The sequence below is a fragment of the Melanerpes formicivorus genome, unplaced genomic scaffold (assembly GCF_026170545.1).
Source record: "Melanerpes formicivorus ecotype bairdi unplaced genomic scaffold, bMelFor1.0.p_v2 SCAF_16, whole genome shotgun sequence".
Taxonomy (NCBI): Eukaryota; Metazoa; Chordata; class Aves; order Piciformes; family Picidae; genus Melanerpes; species Melanerpes formicivorus.
In genome coordinates this window covers 7960085-7976309 of record NW_027142368.1, presented here as the reverse complement: position 1 = coordinate 7976309, position 16225 = coordinate 7960085, and the positions used below count along the sequence as shown (strand labels likewise).

The 16225-nt window shown below is 37.8% G+C and overlaps 1 long non-coding RNA gene across 3 annotated transcripts in view; it reads left to right on the top strand.

Moving 5' to 3' along the window:
- LOC137445866 (uncharacterized) overlaps positions 1–16225 on the top strand; it is a 119063-nt gene that overhangs the window by 38585 nt on the left and 64253 nt on the right. For 2 of the 3 annotated variants that reach the window (XR_010988511.1, XR_010988509.1), the window contains exons 3-5: positions 977–1144; positions 2986–3113; positions 8757–8926. This is a non-coding gene — a long non-coding RNA (uncharacterized lncRNA). The remainder of the gene's footprint in view (positions 1–976; positions 1145–2985; positions 3114–8756; positions 8927–16225) is intronic. The other variant, XR_010988510.1, reaches the window with a different exon arrangement.

Here is a 16225-nt window from a genome sequence, read left to right as displayed (position 1 = left end):
AGCATGAGAGACCTCATCAGTCTTCCTTTCCTCTCACTGTACTTACGAAAAGTGGTATTCAAATGTGATCTGATTATTCTCCTTTATTGTTTAATATGTTCTGCTGTCTAATTTTTTTACAATCTTGTCCATGCAATTGTGCTTCATTAATAAAAAGCAAATTTAATGATTAAGAAGGCTCTTAACAGTCCTGTTCACACCTTCAGGGAAAGAGGCTGAGATGTTTATGCCAGTTAATCCTTTCCTGAGTGTCTAATAGGACAAAGTAGGCACACAGTGCAGTAGTCTAAAAGGAACTTATTTCTCTATTTACTGTTCTGAAATAAATTAGTTGATTTTTCAGTGAATGTGTGATTCATCCAAAATTTTCATGCAGGGCCCTTTTTTACTTAAAGCAAGAAAAATCCTGAATTATTCATGGTTTTTCTCATTTCTTTCTGTGGTTGGCTGTTCTGGAAGGAAGGAAACTAGAGTGTGTTCTACAAGCACTCTCTTGTAATGGGAACATTGCACTGGGTAATTGTAGTTCTACTAATTATACTTACTCATTTGTTTAATCCTCATAAGAAGAATATTATTTAAGTCTGGTTTGCTGTTTCACACTGTAGCTGCATTATGAATTATAAGCAGAGAAGAGGTCAAGTCTATCCCTATTCACTATTAGGTTTCTGGGATGTTCCTTCTGAAAGAAGGTTCAGTCAATTTTGATTAATTCAAACAGTCTACAGGCAAAGGTACTGCTTGTGTAGTGCAGATATGCATGCTACAGGGAAAAAGAAAAAGTGGAAGGATTTCTAGCCTTACTACTGGTTGCACCTTGATACCACAGTTGTTTTGGTTTAAATTTTTTGTTAATAAAATCTTCAATGTCTTTTTGCCAAGTCTCACCACTAAGAGTAGAAGACTGCTCTGTTTTGTTTTGCTTAGAGATGGTGTTTGCTTTTTTAAAGTAAGAAATGGGCTTGTTTCTTCACAGAAAATATAGGGCTGGTCCAAAATGCTTTTAAAGGAAGAAGGTGCGCTCTTCATTGGCTTAAGCAGACCTTGGATCAACCCTTGTTACTAACAAACCTTGGAATCTGAATACATCAGCAAAGTACTAATCCCAGTTCTAGGCTGTCATCTGATTCTATGGTTTTCCTAGGTAAGTTAATGTGTTTTACTCACAAAGTATTGACAAAATCCCTTCAATTGCTTTAGGGTTATGTATACACTTGTGATTTACTTGAATATTTTAAGATGTGCAAAAGTAGAATGGCTGACAAACGACAAAGGGCAAATAAGAATGCAGTGTTAAGACTAATTCCGTAAAGTTCAGTGAATTTATTAATGCTTAAACATGTAAACCTGTGTGTATCCAACAAAGAATTTATATGCTGTGAAAATCATCATTTAGCACATATGTAAAGGGTTCCATTTGTGTAACACTGGCCACAGAAATTGGATAGCTGTTGCTACATACTGCCAATGTTATTAAAGGAAGTCTTTCATTGGCTGTGGCAGGAATTGATGCTGAGGCTGCAAATAATTAATTCCAGAATATCCACTGAACACAAGAAGTTTTGAAGATGGCACACACAAATTTCTGTGGTAACTTTTTAACCCCCACAGCTTAATTTTGTATTTGAAAGCAGCCAAAATTTTAAAAAGCCAGTTCTTTTATCTGGAATTAATGTGATTTTGTAACATCATGGGCTGAATTCTTCATAGGAGTCAACTGGCAAGACTGTTGAAATTGGTGGGTATGCTACAGCATAGCATCTGAGACTGCAAGATCTGAGCTTTGTAAGAATGAGATTCCAACAACAATGTCATTACTCTCTTTACTCCCTGTGGAAAAAATGCTTTATTGATAAAGGAAATTCCCAAACTAAAAATAACAGTCCATGTCTCTTGAGTGCTGTTGGCAGACACTATTGGTGGATGAATATCAGTCTGTCCATTTGATGAAAGATTACAAGTGCACAATTCATTATTTAATAAAGCACCATAGCTTTTGTTAATTAATTTTGAGGCCATTTCTCAAGAAGCTTGAATTCATCCACTGAGCTTTATCATACTAGATGTCTAGACTCCTATTTTTCTCACTGAGAAGTTTGCCTCCTAAGGAAACTGATGTGCTTTTTGCCAGTCGTAATTCACATCTTCCCAGTGTAATGCATGCTTGACTATGGCAGTTATCTGATTGTTTTAAAATGGGGTGTATTTGTTATGCTTCATATGTTAGTGGAAATGCTTCTTGCATTGGCATATGGGAATGTTTTGCCTTTACTTTTTTTCATAAATGATTTATCAGCTCTATTAGTGCTTGCATGGTCTTTACTGTTCTCCCAAAAGATTTTTCCAGAAGTTTCTTTTGCTAAAGAAAGAAGATGAATGAAGTGTAATATTTTACCAGGAATTTACTCTAAGTCCTCTAAGCAACATTTTATAGCCATTGGCACATCCTTAATAGTCCCAGTTGGAAAACAAACAAGGTAGCTGATATAAGTAGGATATGCATTTAAGTATCTTGCGGTATACACTGAAAAGCAGAGACTCAGGAGACCAGCCCAATACTTTTCCTAGGATACCTTCAGAATATGTGACAGCAGGGCTTAGTCCTGACAGTATTTCACTCACCTTTGAGACTTGTGTGACCCTCAGAAGCTTCTAACTCTTCAGTGGCCTGTGTGTCTTTGGGTCCCAATTTGACTACAAGAAAATGCTACATACAGTGATGCCCCTGAGTCCTCCTGCAACATGGAAGGATTTTTGAATGCATGGGGTACTATAAAACTACTCAGTAGAGAGTTGCTGTTTTCTCAAGATCTATTATGTAATTACTGTGGCATGTGCTTTCTGCTGGCCTATATTCTTTATTGTGGGATAATGCTTCACATTTTACCAGGAGAAGGCTGAAGCAGTTATTTGTTAAACCTCATAGACGGATTGGTGTCAAAGCAATGCTTAAAATTTTGGATGACTTGTCACTCACATTGACAGGTGCCACCCCTCCTCACAGAAATGAGACTGAAAGTTGTGTGGAGTGTGCTGTCAAAATGGCACAGTCTCTCTTTAATGACACTGCCTATGATGATGAGAGCTGGGAGAAGAACTGCAGGTCAGTAGAGGTGAGTTATGTGAGCGAGGCAGGGGCTTTTGGGTGGGAATTCATGTTGTGCCTGTGCAAGACTTGCTGTATGCACTTGAGTGTGTCATGTTTTCCTTCCTGCTGCAACAAAGTCTGAAGTCATGTACTGTGGTGCCCCTGTGGGGTAAGTGAAGATGCACGAAGCACCAGCAGCAAACTCTCTGTATGCACAGTGTGTGCCTAGGATTGGCAAGTGGCATAAAGTCCCTGTGTGTAAAGATATAGTGGGGGCATGTGGTCCTGGTAGCCCTAATGGAGCACAGCATGCCAGCCCCCCCCCCCCCTTCTTTGTACCTCATTACTGGATACTGTTAATGCACCCAATATCCTGGGATTTCTGGAAGGTGTTAATTTCAGATTATGCATATGTGATCAAAAGTATAATCTTAAACTGAATTGTAACTATTTGAAAAGTTCCTTCACACACTAGCATTTGACAACAGCAATATTATTAAGAATAACTCACCTAGAGTATCACATCACAGGAGTGATGAGACTAAAAGTAATGCAGGCAAGTAATCTGTGCATGATAAGTCAAAGACCCAAAAGAATGAAATTAATAGCATCATTAAAAAAAAATTCTGCTTCAGTGCCTTTTAATATGAAGAAAGCAGGTTAATGATAATGTAGACAAAGGGTGAGATATTATTGATTTCTCTATAATTAAAATGCAGTGAGTACAAAGCCATAGAAGCATACCAGATCAGAAAACTTCATAATCCTCATTCTTTGTTTATCCACAGAGGGGAAGCATCATGACAGAATCGTTTTCTGTTTGTCTTTGGTATTCCTTGTCACAGGGCTTAAGAAGCCAGCTTGATGCCTGTGTTTGCCCATGAATGAATTCTGTTTATGATAGAAGATGGTGGAGAAGGGCAGTATTTCCAAGTAGCTGCTTAGACTGCAAACAAGGCTGCTGAATCCTAGGACAATAGGAATTGCAGCTATTTCCTTTGCCCTATGCCTTTGGGTTGTGCTGTAGTCAGCAAGGATTACTGAGAGTAAGGAGATATTTGGGTGCCAGACATTTCTGAGACACTCTTTATAGGCCTAATTCTTAGAAAGTGTTGAATTGCTACCTTTTCATGGGATCTTTTTCTGTGTACTTCAGACCATTTCTGGTGGCTTCAGTGCCGGTAAATTCACCTTACACTTTGCTACCAGTCAGAACTGGTTAGCAAATGTAAAGATAGCAGTGTCTAGTGATGGTTCATCTTTAAGTCTTTTCACACAAATCCACATGATTTGGGAGTTGCTGTATTAAAGCATGATTAATTTAATGATTTTTAGGATTTAAACTCTACCTTTGTGTCAGAGATTTGGGACCTACTCAAAGCAACAATGTGATAAACTCTAGGCTTTAACTCCTTCAAAAAAACACCACCCACCCACCAACAAACCAACCAACCAAATGTATTTGTGCACCAGGAACCTGTGTTGTAGTAGTTATTCTTTTCTAGCATTTTAGAGCTCTTGCAGCTTTACTTATCTGCTCAGCTACATGCAAGAAAGAGAAACAAACAGTACTTTCTAGATAGTGGATTATTATGTGAACAAATAACGGAAGGAGAAGTAAAGACCTCCATTATGCAGGTAGTGTTTTCCATCTTTTCTGCTTCTTTTTCTGGGTATTTGAGTACATTTGAGTAGCTTAAATACATTTTTTAATGAGACTGCTAGGAGGCAGACCTGACAAGTGGACTTTGGTTCAAATGTCTGTTTTGTAGACCCTTGGGAACTGAGTCTATTATGAAAGCTTTTGTTGTTGACACGGTTTAATGTTGCTATGGAATTTTTAAGAAGTATCTCTGCATTAGATATGCACTAGACTAACATTAAAAAGATTTAATATAGACAATCAGCTGTAGAATATAGGCTAATTCTTATTACTCAGATCTTATTGGGAAAAAAAATGTCTTAATGGTGCATTTTGTACCTACTGTATCTGTGGCAAAATCTAAAAATCCTGGAGAGATTATTTCGATCAGCATCTTCTGAGATAAAAAGGAACTGCCTACAGTGAAAGCTAAGCAGATTCCTATTGTTTGAAATATCTTTTTATTTTCTACTCTGCAGAAGTTCAAAGGTGCTTATACAAGACAGAGCAGTCACCTTGGGATGAGTCTGTCTCCTGAAATTCATGTTATCTTTCCCTGTCCTACAGAAATGGAAGTTTTCTCCTCTTTCACATTACATCTACCAGCCTGCAGGCATGTGGTCTTTACATGACTTGTTTCTAAAGCAGTGTAGTTAATGTAGCCTGTCCCAACGGGTGTGCGAGGAGAGGGCAGTGAGGGCAGTCTAAAACTGGAGGTGAGGGAAAAAGAGGGTAACAATTCTCCACAATGCACATAAGGACATTTCACCATTAAGAAATGTTGAGTGCTTAAGGTTGTGTTTCCTAATATGCTAGGGCTATTTTCTTTTTCCAAAAACATCCAGTGGTTTTAGGAACTTGCTGTGTTTTTCAGCTGGGCAATGAGGAATTGAGTCTCAGTGCACAGTGACATTCAGTCTTTTTAATGTGCTGTCCTGTAAGCATACCAGAGTTAGCTCAAAGCTGTCTTCTGTGCTAGTAGCAGCCATGGTGTCAGTATTTGAGGGAACTACTCTAAAGAGGAGCTTCCTCTGGCTGTCATGGTTGTTAGCTTTTCTGCTTCCAAAATCTGGACTAGTATTTTGGATACACAGCAGACAATTTGGGGACTTTGACAGGGGGACTTGGGTGATTTATTTGGACCAGTAGGAGCTCTACTGTTGCCTTTCTTCATCAGTCCTTGCCAGAAGTTCCTGCTCCAGAACAATGAGCTGTATGCCAGTATTTCTGCCACCCTCATTCACAGGTTAGCATTTCAGCTGATGTTAAATTGGTACTAATACGTTATCTGGTGAAGGTGGGGAGCAGGGCTGCATGCACGTACCCTGCTATGCTGTGGTGTGGGTGCAGTAATTTCCTGAAAAGGATTAAGATGGGCACCTGCAAACCTAATGTCTTTTGAAAATGGTATTACCCATTTCAGCTGCTTAGCTGGAATGCTCTTGGCAAAATATTTATCCAGGAGACTATATACCATAGTGTTCCTTGTGTGTTCACTATTGCTGTCTTGTGGGTTAATAAAGAATAAGAGAAACAATGTGCAGGGGGAGGGAGGAGAAATGAAAAAGGAGCAGGATAGAAAATGGAACGCTGATAAGGACAAATGCTGATGTTGGCAAAGAGGTGATTTAATTGCACTTTGATAAATGACATATATGGGTTATGAAATATCTGCAGAAAATCTCAGAGAAGTAATTTAACCAGACATCTTTCAGTTCTGGTGATCTGTGAGCAGAAGATTCAATACTCTGTGGTTTATAAAAATAAGTGGAGAGCTGACTCAAATTATACAACATGTACTTTTGATATATAGCTTTGCAGACTGGGAGATTTTTTACTCTGAATTTTAAATTTGTAGTAGCTTAGGGTTTCTTCTTATCACTGTCTTAATTCATGTTTTTTTCTTTACTCCATAGCAACTGATTCATTATTTAATAAGATACAAGACCCAGAAAGATCCACATATGCCTAGCTTTTCAAAGAGCATGAAGTAAGAACAAGATAAGTGGAAAGATTTCTGTATCAAAGAAATAAGTAACAGCCAAACTCAAGAACTGGAAATTATTTTCTAGAATCTTGCTGCTGTGAGCTATTGACAGTCCCACCATCTCCCTGCTCATGGCTAGAAATGGCAGCAGCACTTTTAGAGTAATTGGCAAGAATCAAATGAAGAAAGTTCCCAATTAATTATCAGAGAAAAATGAAAAGCACATGTACCTTTTCCATCTGCATTATTGCAGACTTGCTTATTTTCTTGGTATAACATTTCCATTTTATTTCATGGTAACATAAATTATTTTTCCTTCCTCTCCTTACAATTTATTGTTAGTCCTAAGGTTGTAATTACACTTCTTTTAAATGCCTCTGGGCAGATCTTATAGATTTGGATGAGAATCAAATACAATTATTATTGAATTCAATTTGTGGTAGCTGATAAGATTTTATAATATGTATTTTGCCCGTGACACAAACAGCCTGTTGGTCAGATGGAGTACAGTTTTTCAGCATTTTCAAGATATGGAATCTATTCCTTATTTGCTAAAGGATAAAGATTACAGCAAAGTGATAGGCCTGGAATACTATTCTTTGTGCAGTAAATTTTTATGAGGTAACTATAAGAGCTATAAAATCTTTCATGAAAGCCCTGAATTTAGTTTCTGTGTTCTCAGCCATTCCTAGTTTCTGGGCTGTGTTTAAAACCAGTATGAATCTTCACCTTTCTACTGTTTTAGGAAATGCTTCTTTACCAGAGTTGATATATGACATGGAAAACATCAATTTCTTTCACTGTCATGATATCAGGAAGTCATTTACATGGTGGCTTCTGCTAGGCTGTTCAGTATTAGTTTGGAAATGTAAAGGAGTCATCTGGTTATGTGTGATTGTGCTTATACTGATGGAACATGCCCTTTTCTGAGACAGATTATGCCTTCTTGTTGAATACCTGTTAGCTTCCCCTCATCCTTTCCTTGGAGTAGTTTTATTGTATTACTCCAGTCAGGAGCCTTTCGATTTGCTTCTGGCAGCACTGAGAAATGCAAATATTCAAATGTGATGTGGCAGCTCAGTTACCTGCATGTTAGGATACAGCCCACAGGACTGTCTGAGCGCTGAGGATAACACAGGGAAGAAAATGTAAGTGTGCGTAAGTGTGTGAAGTGCACATCTGGAGAGTTCTGGAGGAATAAGTTCTGTTAGTTGCCACTACTTGCTGCAGCTCAGTGTATCATTCAAAGAAACATTGTTTATGTTTAAACCTTGTAAATATTACAAATGGCTTTGCTGGTTTACTCAAGAAAGCCATACACTATTTTGACAGTCTTTTTTTCTTTACAAACTGAAACTCCTAATAATTCTAAGATACTTTTAATGCTCTCCCTAGGCTCTGTAAAATTGATCTATTTCTACTCGGTGATCAGATCAATAGAATGGTGTATAACTGAAACCATAGTGAGTGTTCAGAACTGGCAGAGGGCCTTTGGAACATTAAACTGTCTTTCACCTGATTCAATATGACAAAATTGAAACAGGAGACATTGATTCATTAAATGCTTTGTGATTTAGAATAAGGAGTCCTTCAAAAACCTTACAGGTGCCTTGGTCACATCTAATGAAGAGAGTTACTTGAAAAAAGAGATGTACTGGTCCTTCATTTTAATTAATAAATTTAGTGTATAATGATACCAGGCAGGAAGCTGGGCAAGTGTTTTGGATTTCTTTGGTTCAAAGACTGATCATTCAGATTTTGTCTCTGTCTCACCCTTTGTGTATAATGACTAGAGCACTCCACCTTTTGCTTGTTATTGTTAATACTGTAAAACCGACTCCTGGACAGAAGCTAGAACAAGTAAATGTCATTAAAAATTGCTCTTCAGTCAGTTGCTCCCCCTCCAGAAAAATAAAGGAAGGAAAAAAAGACACATTCAGGGCCAGTAATATATCATAGTATAAAATGGAAATGCAAAATGGAAATGAAAGCTGACATTTTAATTGAAGTCCATTTTTTTTCTGTTTTCCTCTCTGCAGTTTTTAATTTCTATCATCAGAACTTCAAACATGCTCCACTTCAGTCACTCAGTCGCTGTTATGGCTGAGGGAGGGTGTCATTTTAAACAGAAATAGCAATCAGATTGGTTTTGATGTGTCACCAGAGATGGAGTAATTACTTTAAGAGTGAACCTCCTGGCCTCAAACAGGTAAGTAGTATGTGTGACTTTGTGACCATTCTGTTCTGTACCTCATGAAGGTCAATAATACTGAATGATTAATTTCTGAAAACATATAAAGGACACAGAGTTCACTACGTAGACAATAGTACAAGCAGGAAGCATAATCCTAGCATAAAAACAAACATCATAAAAGGTTGTAACAGCTTGTAATGGAGCTGTTCAAATATTAATAGTTACTTGCAAGAAACTTTCTCATGCCTTTCACCATCAGTATATGGAATTTGAGAGATTACAGAAATTAGGTCAGATGTAGCAGCTATAAAGTATTGTGACTTTTGGATTTTGAATCAGATCTTGTCTGAAATGGACTAGCAATATTTATTCTCCACTGCAGTTGCATAAATTCATGGATTCTCACACTCACTAATTAAAAATGGCATAATCCCATCATTAAGGTTGGAAAAGCCCTCTAAGGTTCTCATTCATGAGGTAGTTTAACACGCTGAATTATTCAGATACAGAAGATAACAACCTCTCTGGACTTAAGAAATACACTGTCATGTCGGAATGAACCCTATTAACTTATGAATTCACTGTGCAGGAGTATAATCTGTTAGGTTTTTTAAACTTATTTTTAAGACTTTTCTCATTAGCTTATTTAGTTTTCTAAGTCAGGCGGCAAATAATAATCAGTCAGCAGTTTTATTCTTCTTGACTCCTGAGGGACTTTGCTGTGTAAAAAGCCCTGTTAGCTATTATACAAACAAACCACACAACATGCTTGTGATATGCCATTGACAGGTTCTTGTATTTTGTATCTATCAAGATCCCTACTTTCCTTTTCAGCCAGCAGCCTGAGTTACCACTGCAATGCTTAAAGAAAGCTCTTCTATTTCTACCTTAGCGCCATAATTACATTTAGGCCTTGAGCCAGAGATAAGCCTGTGCTAGAAAAATGTTTGTATGCCATGAAAACATTATCAGAATGGTGTTAACTGGGTTCATGTATTACATGGGATACAGGCAAACCCAGCAGCCTTGTTCTTCTCTGGAGCAAGTGATTATCTGATCCATTCTCCAAATAATTGCCAGATTCAGGAGCTTTGTGATAACCAGTGAAAGGAATGTTTGTGACAAAAATAAGTTACAAGTTCAAGTTTCCAATTCAATATAAGATGTTGAACATGTATAACTAAAATAAGTGGGACAATTCTTACATTGTAGACGTTTGCTGGATTGAGTTTCAAAAGCTTATTTAGATATTTGGAAAGATGTGGACTTTACTCTGAGCTGTATGAATTATATGAGGAAAAAGATTAAGTTTAAATGGCCATACTAACTTTGGGATTGTGCAGATATTATAACTATGTACTGTGATTCTTTATAGCAGCATAACAATATGTTACTACTTAATCTGTTAATAAGGGAAATTAGAAAAATTTCTTAACTGCTTAAGCTTTTATTTCTGTGTTTGATAGGAAAAATACTTCAGTGTCTATAGAGGTTATAGTGAACTACACTCTGGTTACAAATGTCAAATATAAGGAGTTTCTTTGAGCACTTAGAGGAGTGGCCAAACTGTATATGAATAGTTCTTATCAAATACTGCTTTTCCATCTCAGTTGCAAAAAACCCTGATGGGTAGACATAGAATCATAGAATCAACAAGGTTGGAAAAGACCTCAGAGGTCATCAAGTCCAACCTATCACCTAACACCTCATGACTAATTAAACCATGGCTTCAAGTGCCATATCCAATCCCTTTATTGAACACCTCCAGGAATGGTGACTACACTACCTACCTGGACAGCCCACTCCAATGGACAATTACTCTTTTGTGGAAGAACTTTCTCCTCACCTTGAGCCTAAACCACCCCCCCCCCCAGCACAACTTGAGACTGTGTCCTCTTGTTCTGGTGCTGGTTGCCTGGGAGAAGACACCAACTCCCACCTGTCTACAACCTCCTTTCAGGTAGTTGTAGACAGCAATAAGGTCTCCCCTGAGCCTCTTCTCCTCCAGGCTAAGCAACCCCAGCTCCTTCAGCCTCTCCTCATAGTGCTTGTGCTCGAGGCCTCTCCCCAGCCTTGTTGCCCTTCTTTGGACATATTTGAGTGTCTCAATATCCTTCTTAAATTGAGGGCCTCAGAAATAATAAGGTGAAGAGAACACTAGTTTATCCCATGCTTTCACCAAGTTTTCTGTTCATCAGAGCAGAGGAAAAATTACTTGAGACCAATATTATTTCACCATCCCAAAAGTGGAAGGTGGCACATGAGAGAAAAACTGGAGCACAATCATAAAGTCTGCTCAGGTGACAAGGACAAAAATGGAAGGCAGAGGAATTTGAATTTAATTTACCAAAAAATAGATAAAATTTAAGCTGCTTGGGCTGAACTGTTTTCTGTTAATGTAGATGAAAAGCATAGGACTGGATGCATATCATAGCCTTCAGCTAGGAATGTGAAGTCTGTATCAGCATATTAACTCAATTTTGTAGGTTAGAGAAGCCTAGTGATCAAACTCAAGCACACATATAAGTGTTTGTAAAATATTGGGAATTTTCCCCTCTCTTTGTTTCCCAACCAATGTGGTAATTGTTACCTGTTCTTAAAATTATTATTTTTTTAAATTAAAAAAAAAATATATATTTAGCTTGCTCAGACCTGTGTTAGGAGTGATCTCAGAACAACTTCCTGAACCATTCTGTTTAGCAGTGATTCCCAATACAGTGTGACTGTATTCTCTTGAGATGGAACAATCTTCAACTTTCTTGTCCTCAGGACAAACAAGACTCAGGAAAAGCTGTCTCCACATAGCTACCCAGCTGACACACAAAATGGATAGTTTAAGGGAAAACATCTTTCAGTGTTAGCCAGGACAGCTTTTGCTGTCTCTTAAGATATTTAAGGATGTACAAGGTCAGACTCAGGGTTGTAGAATGATGTTTAATATAGAGTGTTCACTGAAAAAAGAAAAAAGAAAACTAGAGAACATTCTTCCACTGTGCCCTGGAAGACATTTTTTTATATTTCCTGCTCCCTCTGAAGGCTGGTTTCTCAAAGAAAAGAAGTAATTTGACACAATGGAAAACTGGGATGAGAGAATTATTAGAGGAAACAGGGTAGATTCCCTAATGTCTTGGTTTAAATCAGAACATTAAATCCTATTTTGTTTTTCAGTATTTAATTTTAAATCCAGACTTTTCTGGCAGAGTAGCTAGGCCTTAAAAAAAATTGATTTAACAGACATGTATTTGATGTCAATTCATTAACAGTAAAAGGGAAGCTGGACAGGTGAGCCAGCTGGCAAGGAGTCTGGCTAGTTGGCAGGGAGCCTCTGTGGTTATCCAGAATGCAATTCCCTCACTAGCAGCTGTACAGGCTGTCCGGTGCTGCACATTGTCTCGTGTGCTGCCTACCTGGCTGGTAGGGGCTGTGTGGCTGCTCAGTTCCAAAGCAGTAAGGCTTAACAAAAGGATCATTTTTTTGCACCTAAAATTTTCTTTGTCTGAGGAATTCTTTTGAATGTGAACCCAGTACCTGCATACTTAAAATGCAATAAAACTAAACCAGTTTTTAAAAGCTGATAGATTAAAGCCAAGTAAAAATACAGGAACAGCATAAAAAAGAATTCATGTCTTCAGCTGGAAACACCTTCAGTAGTTACGATGAATTTTGCTTATTCTGGAAGTGTGCTTTTCTGGGCTTATTAGACTTGTGGCTAAGACCACAGTATATTTAAAGGAACTGGATTAACATAAATGTAGTCATTGAAATCCAGTATTATTTAAATCAAGATGATGAGTCATAATCTCACAACATCTGCATAGAGCGCATCCAGAGGAGGGCAACAAAGTTGGTGAAGGGCTTGGAACACAAGCCCTATGAGGAGAGGCTGAGGGAGCTGGGGCTGCTTAGCCTGGAGGAGACTCAGGGGTGACCTTATTGCTCTCTACAATTACCTGAAGGGGGGTTGTAGACAGGCAGAGGTTGGTCTCTTCTCCCAGGCAGCCAGCACCAGAACAAGAGGACACAGTCTCAGGCTGCACCAGGGGAAGTTCAGGCTGGAGGTCAGGAGGAAGTTTTACACAGAGAGAGTGATTGCCCATTGGAATGGACTGCCCGGGGAGGTGGAGTCGCCATCACTGAAGGTGTTCAGGAGGAGACTTGACAGGGTGCTTGGTTGCTTGGGTTAGTTGATTAGGTGGTGTTGGATGATAGGTTGGACGCGATGATCTTGAAGGTCTCTTCCAACCTGGTCTGGTCTGTTCTGTTCTATTCTATTCTATTCTATTCTATATCTATTAGTGCTTCCTTGTGTTAGATTCAGGGAATTCAAATTAAATAACAGGTGTACATGATACAGGAAAAAATATATCCTAAGCCTTGTAGGCTGAAAGCATACAGTAGGTATAGGGAAGTCTTAGAGAAAGAAACAGCATTTATACTCTTCTTTTTATTGTATTACTTCCTCCCACAGGAAAAATTCACATGGCTTATAGTGAACATTGGGAGAAGGTCGAAGTAGAATTATTTTAGTGCTGGCTAAAATGTCCTGATATTACATTAAAAATAACATAACTAAAAGTGGGTTTTCTCTGCTTTGGTAGATCTTTGAAATTTAACCTATACGCTTGTGGGTTTGCATTAAAATGGAAATCCATATATATATGTGTGTGTATATGTGTGTGTGTGTATGCTTTTCCTGCTGGAATAGCTTTCAAAGAAAATTGTGTTCTTATTTATATATACAATTGGATTCTATTTTCTTTCAATTTGAAGAAATTAGTGCTGCTCCAGTAGTCATAGAAACTGCACATAAGAACAGACTGTTGAATATAACCATTGGCAGAAATTCTAAATATCAAATACAGTTTTCTGAAGTTCTAACCTACACAGGAAGCAATCTATCAAGTATATCAGCAGCAATTTGATTGTTACTTAAGTAACAATTGTTAGGACTTCAATAAGAGGCTTCTTTGCATTTGCTGTCCAAAGTGTCTGTGAATACTGAAATATGTTATCTGACAATAACAAAAATCCTGGTTTATTTATACCTTACAAACCAAAAGGAGAGAAGTTGTAAGTACTCTTCCACAGTTAGATGAAAATTTTTGTTATGAGCATATGCCCCTAATACCTGAAATACGAAATGTGGCTATTAAGACTCTGTGTTAAAGTATCTACATAGCCTCGAAAATGGATTAGTATTTGTAAAATATGCAAACAAGAAAAGATCAAATGTATACTTCCAAATACTGCAACTACAGACATTGATGAAGTAATTGCATGTGAAATTAGTAATCATATGATTGTGTATAATTACCTGATCTGATTTGTATGCCTAACTGTGAAGAACTATGCACATGAATTGAGCTTAATAAATGATTCAAACCTTATCCTATAGCTAACTAATTTAACATAAAGGTTTTTTTTTCCTGGTGATTTGCAAAGGAGAGCAGTATTCTCTTGAAATTAGCAGCGTTTCAATAAGAACTGCCACCATCTAGGAACAAGTTCTGGTTTGCAAATGTTTCATTGCATAGCAACTATTACTCATTCAATATTTGCACAGTGTTGGTTAGTTCTTGTTGGTGACAACCCGCTTTCTTTGCTGTTTTTTCTCACCTGATTAAAATAATTCTTGGTTGCAGAGTACTGCTGTGAGTACAAGCCTTAAAAACAGGTTTTCTGCATGTATTTCATATGCTCCCCTTGCCCCTCAATCACAGCTTTTGATGTCCTAGAGAGTCAAAATAATGGATAGTGGGGAGGGAAACTAAAGATCAGCACCTTAATTACTGGCCTTAGCAAATACCTACATTGAAAATTAGTACTGCAAAAATGCTTTCCTGGGTTTAACAGCAAAATTTGGCTTCAGGTAAATAGATACCAGTAAGGTTCACAATATTTTAGGGAACCTACTGCTATAAACTGGGTAACTGGTGGTATCTAATGATAGTGCAGAAACTGCAGTGAATTTATTAATGGGGTGTAAGGCTGACTACTACATGCACCAATATTTTAGGAAATTCTGTCCAGAAATGTTTATAAGGGAGCCAACACAGCCACCAATGTACTCCATAGAGAGATCATTTGAGTTCTGTTACTTTGTGTGTAATTTGTTAGAAATAAGGCTGGTTTTCTGCCAGTGTTTCCTTGTTCTCTGAGGACAAAATGATGTATGCAGGGAAGCATTTTCAATTATAAATTATTCCAGGTTTTCAACTGACTGGTTTGAGGCTTGATATTCTGTCATGATTCAAAGATGAGAGGATTAGGTTAAACAAACCTTTCTTTTAGCAGCAGGTAAGCAAATAAGCAGTAAAGTAAGATGGTTACTGCATCCTAAGTGGAATTTCATGTTGTGAAATAACTTTTTGACAGTTACTCTGGATTTGAGACACAGGCCAGAGTAATAATGGAGAAAATATTAGGTTTTTTTGTGTTGACTTTATTATCAGCGGAGAAAGCTATTCCTTATCATAATGGGAAAAAATACAAAATAAATAAATAAATGTGCAAATGCTTAACCCTAAATAGAAGACTTGTGAGAACAAAATCCTTGGCTTACGTAACTGAATGTTTGTTCTGAATGACTGGCGTATTCCAACTTCTAAGATGTGTTTTGCTGTGTTAAAGTAAAGAAGGAATGAAATAAGTGAGATGAAGTAATGTAGGACCACTGGTAAATGAAAGCAAACAAAAATATTCCCAAGATGTGAAAATGTCTCTTACACTTCATCAGGCTGAGGTTTTACAACATAAAATTGAGGGGATAGCCACAATGTGTCACAATAACTTCCTGGTTCATTGGGCTTTGCTCTAAGGTAGCCCAAGAAGTTTTAAGTACTCTTTTTCATGGCTATCCCGAGGGAAACAGAAGGGCAAGGGGTAAGATGGAGCCTGACATATTCATGCTAGTGCTAACAGAAGGAGTGGGAAGGTAAATTCTACTTTGGCTTTCAATCCCAGCTCCTTGATGAGCTCCTGTTTTACTCATTGTAGCTTTTCCCTCCCTGACACCAAATGCCAGAGCAGGGAGGAAATCTGTTAGGGTTGTGGTTGAAGGGGCCTTAGGCTCTGAGTGTTGTGTTGATCCCATCACTACATAGCACTAGGCAAGCAACTCCTTTGTCCACCTCTAGAAACAGCCTTGATTACACCAACCGGGTGCTTCTCTTGTTCCCACTGCTGCAGATGGGTATCTTTCTATGTGACCACACATGCATCTTTCATTCACAGTTGCCTTTAGTAAATAATAATAAAAAAATCTTAAAAATCTTAAAAATCAGCACAATCCATTATTTTCTGACAAATACCGCC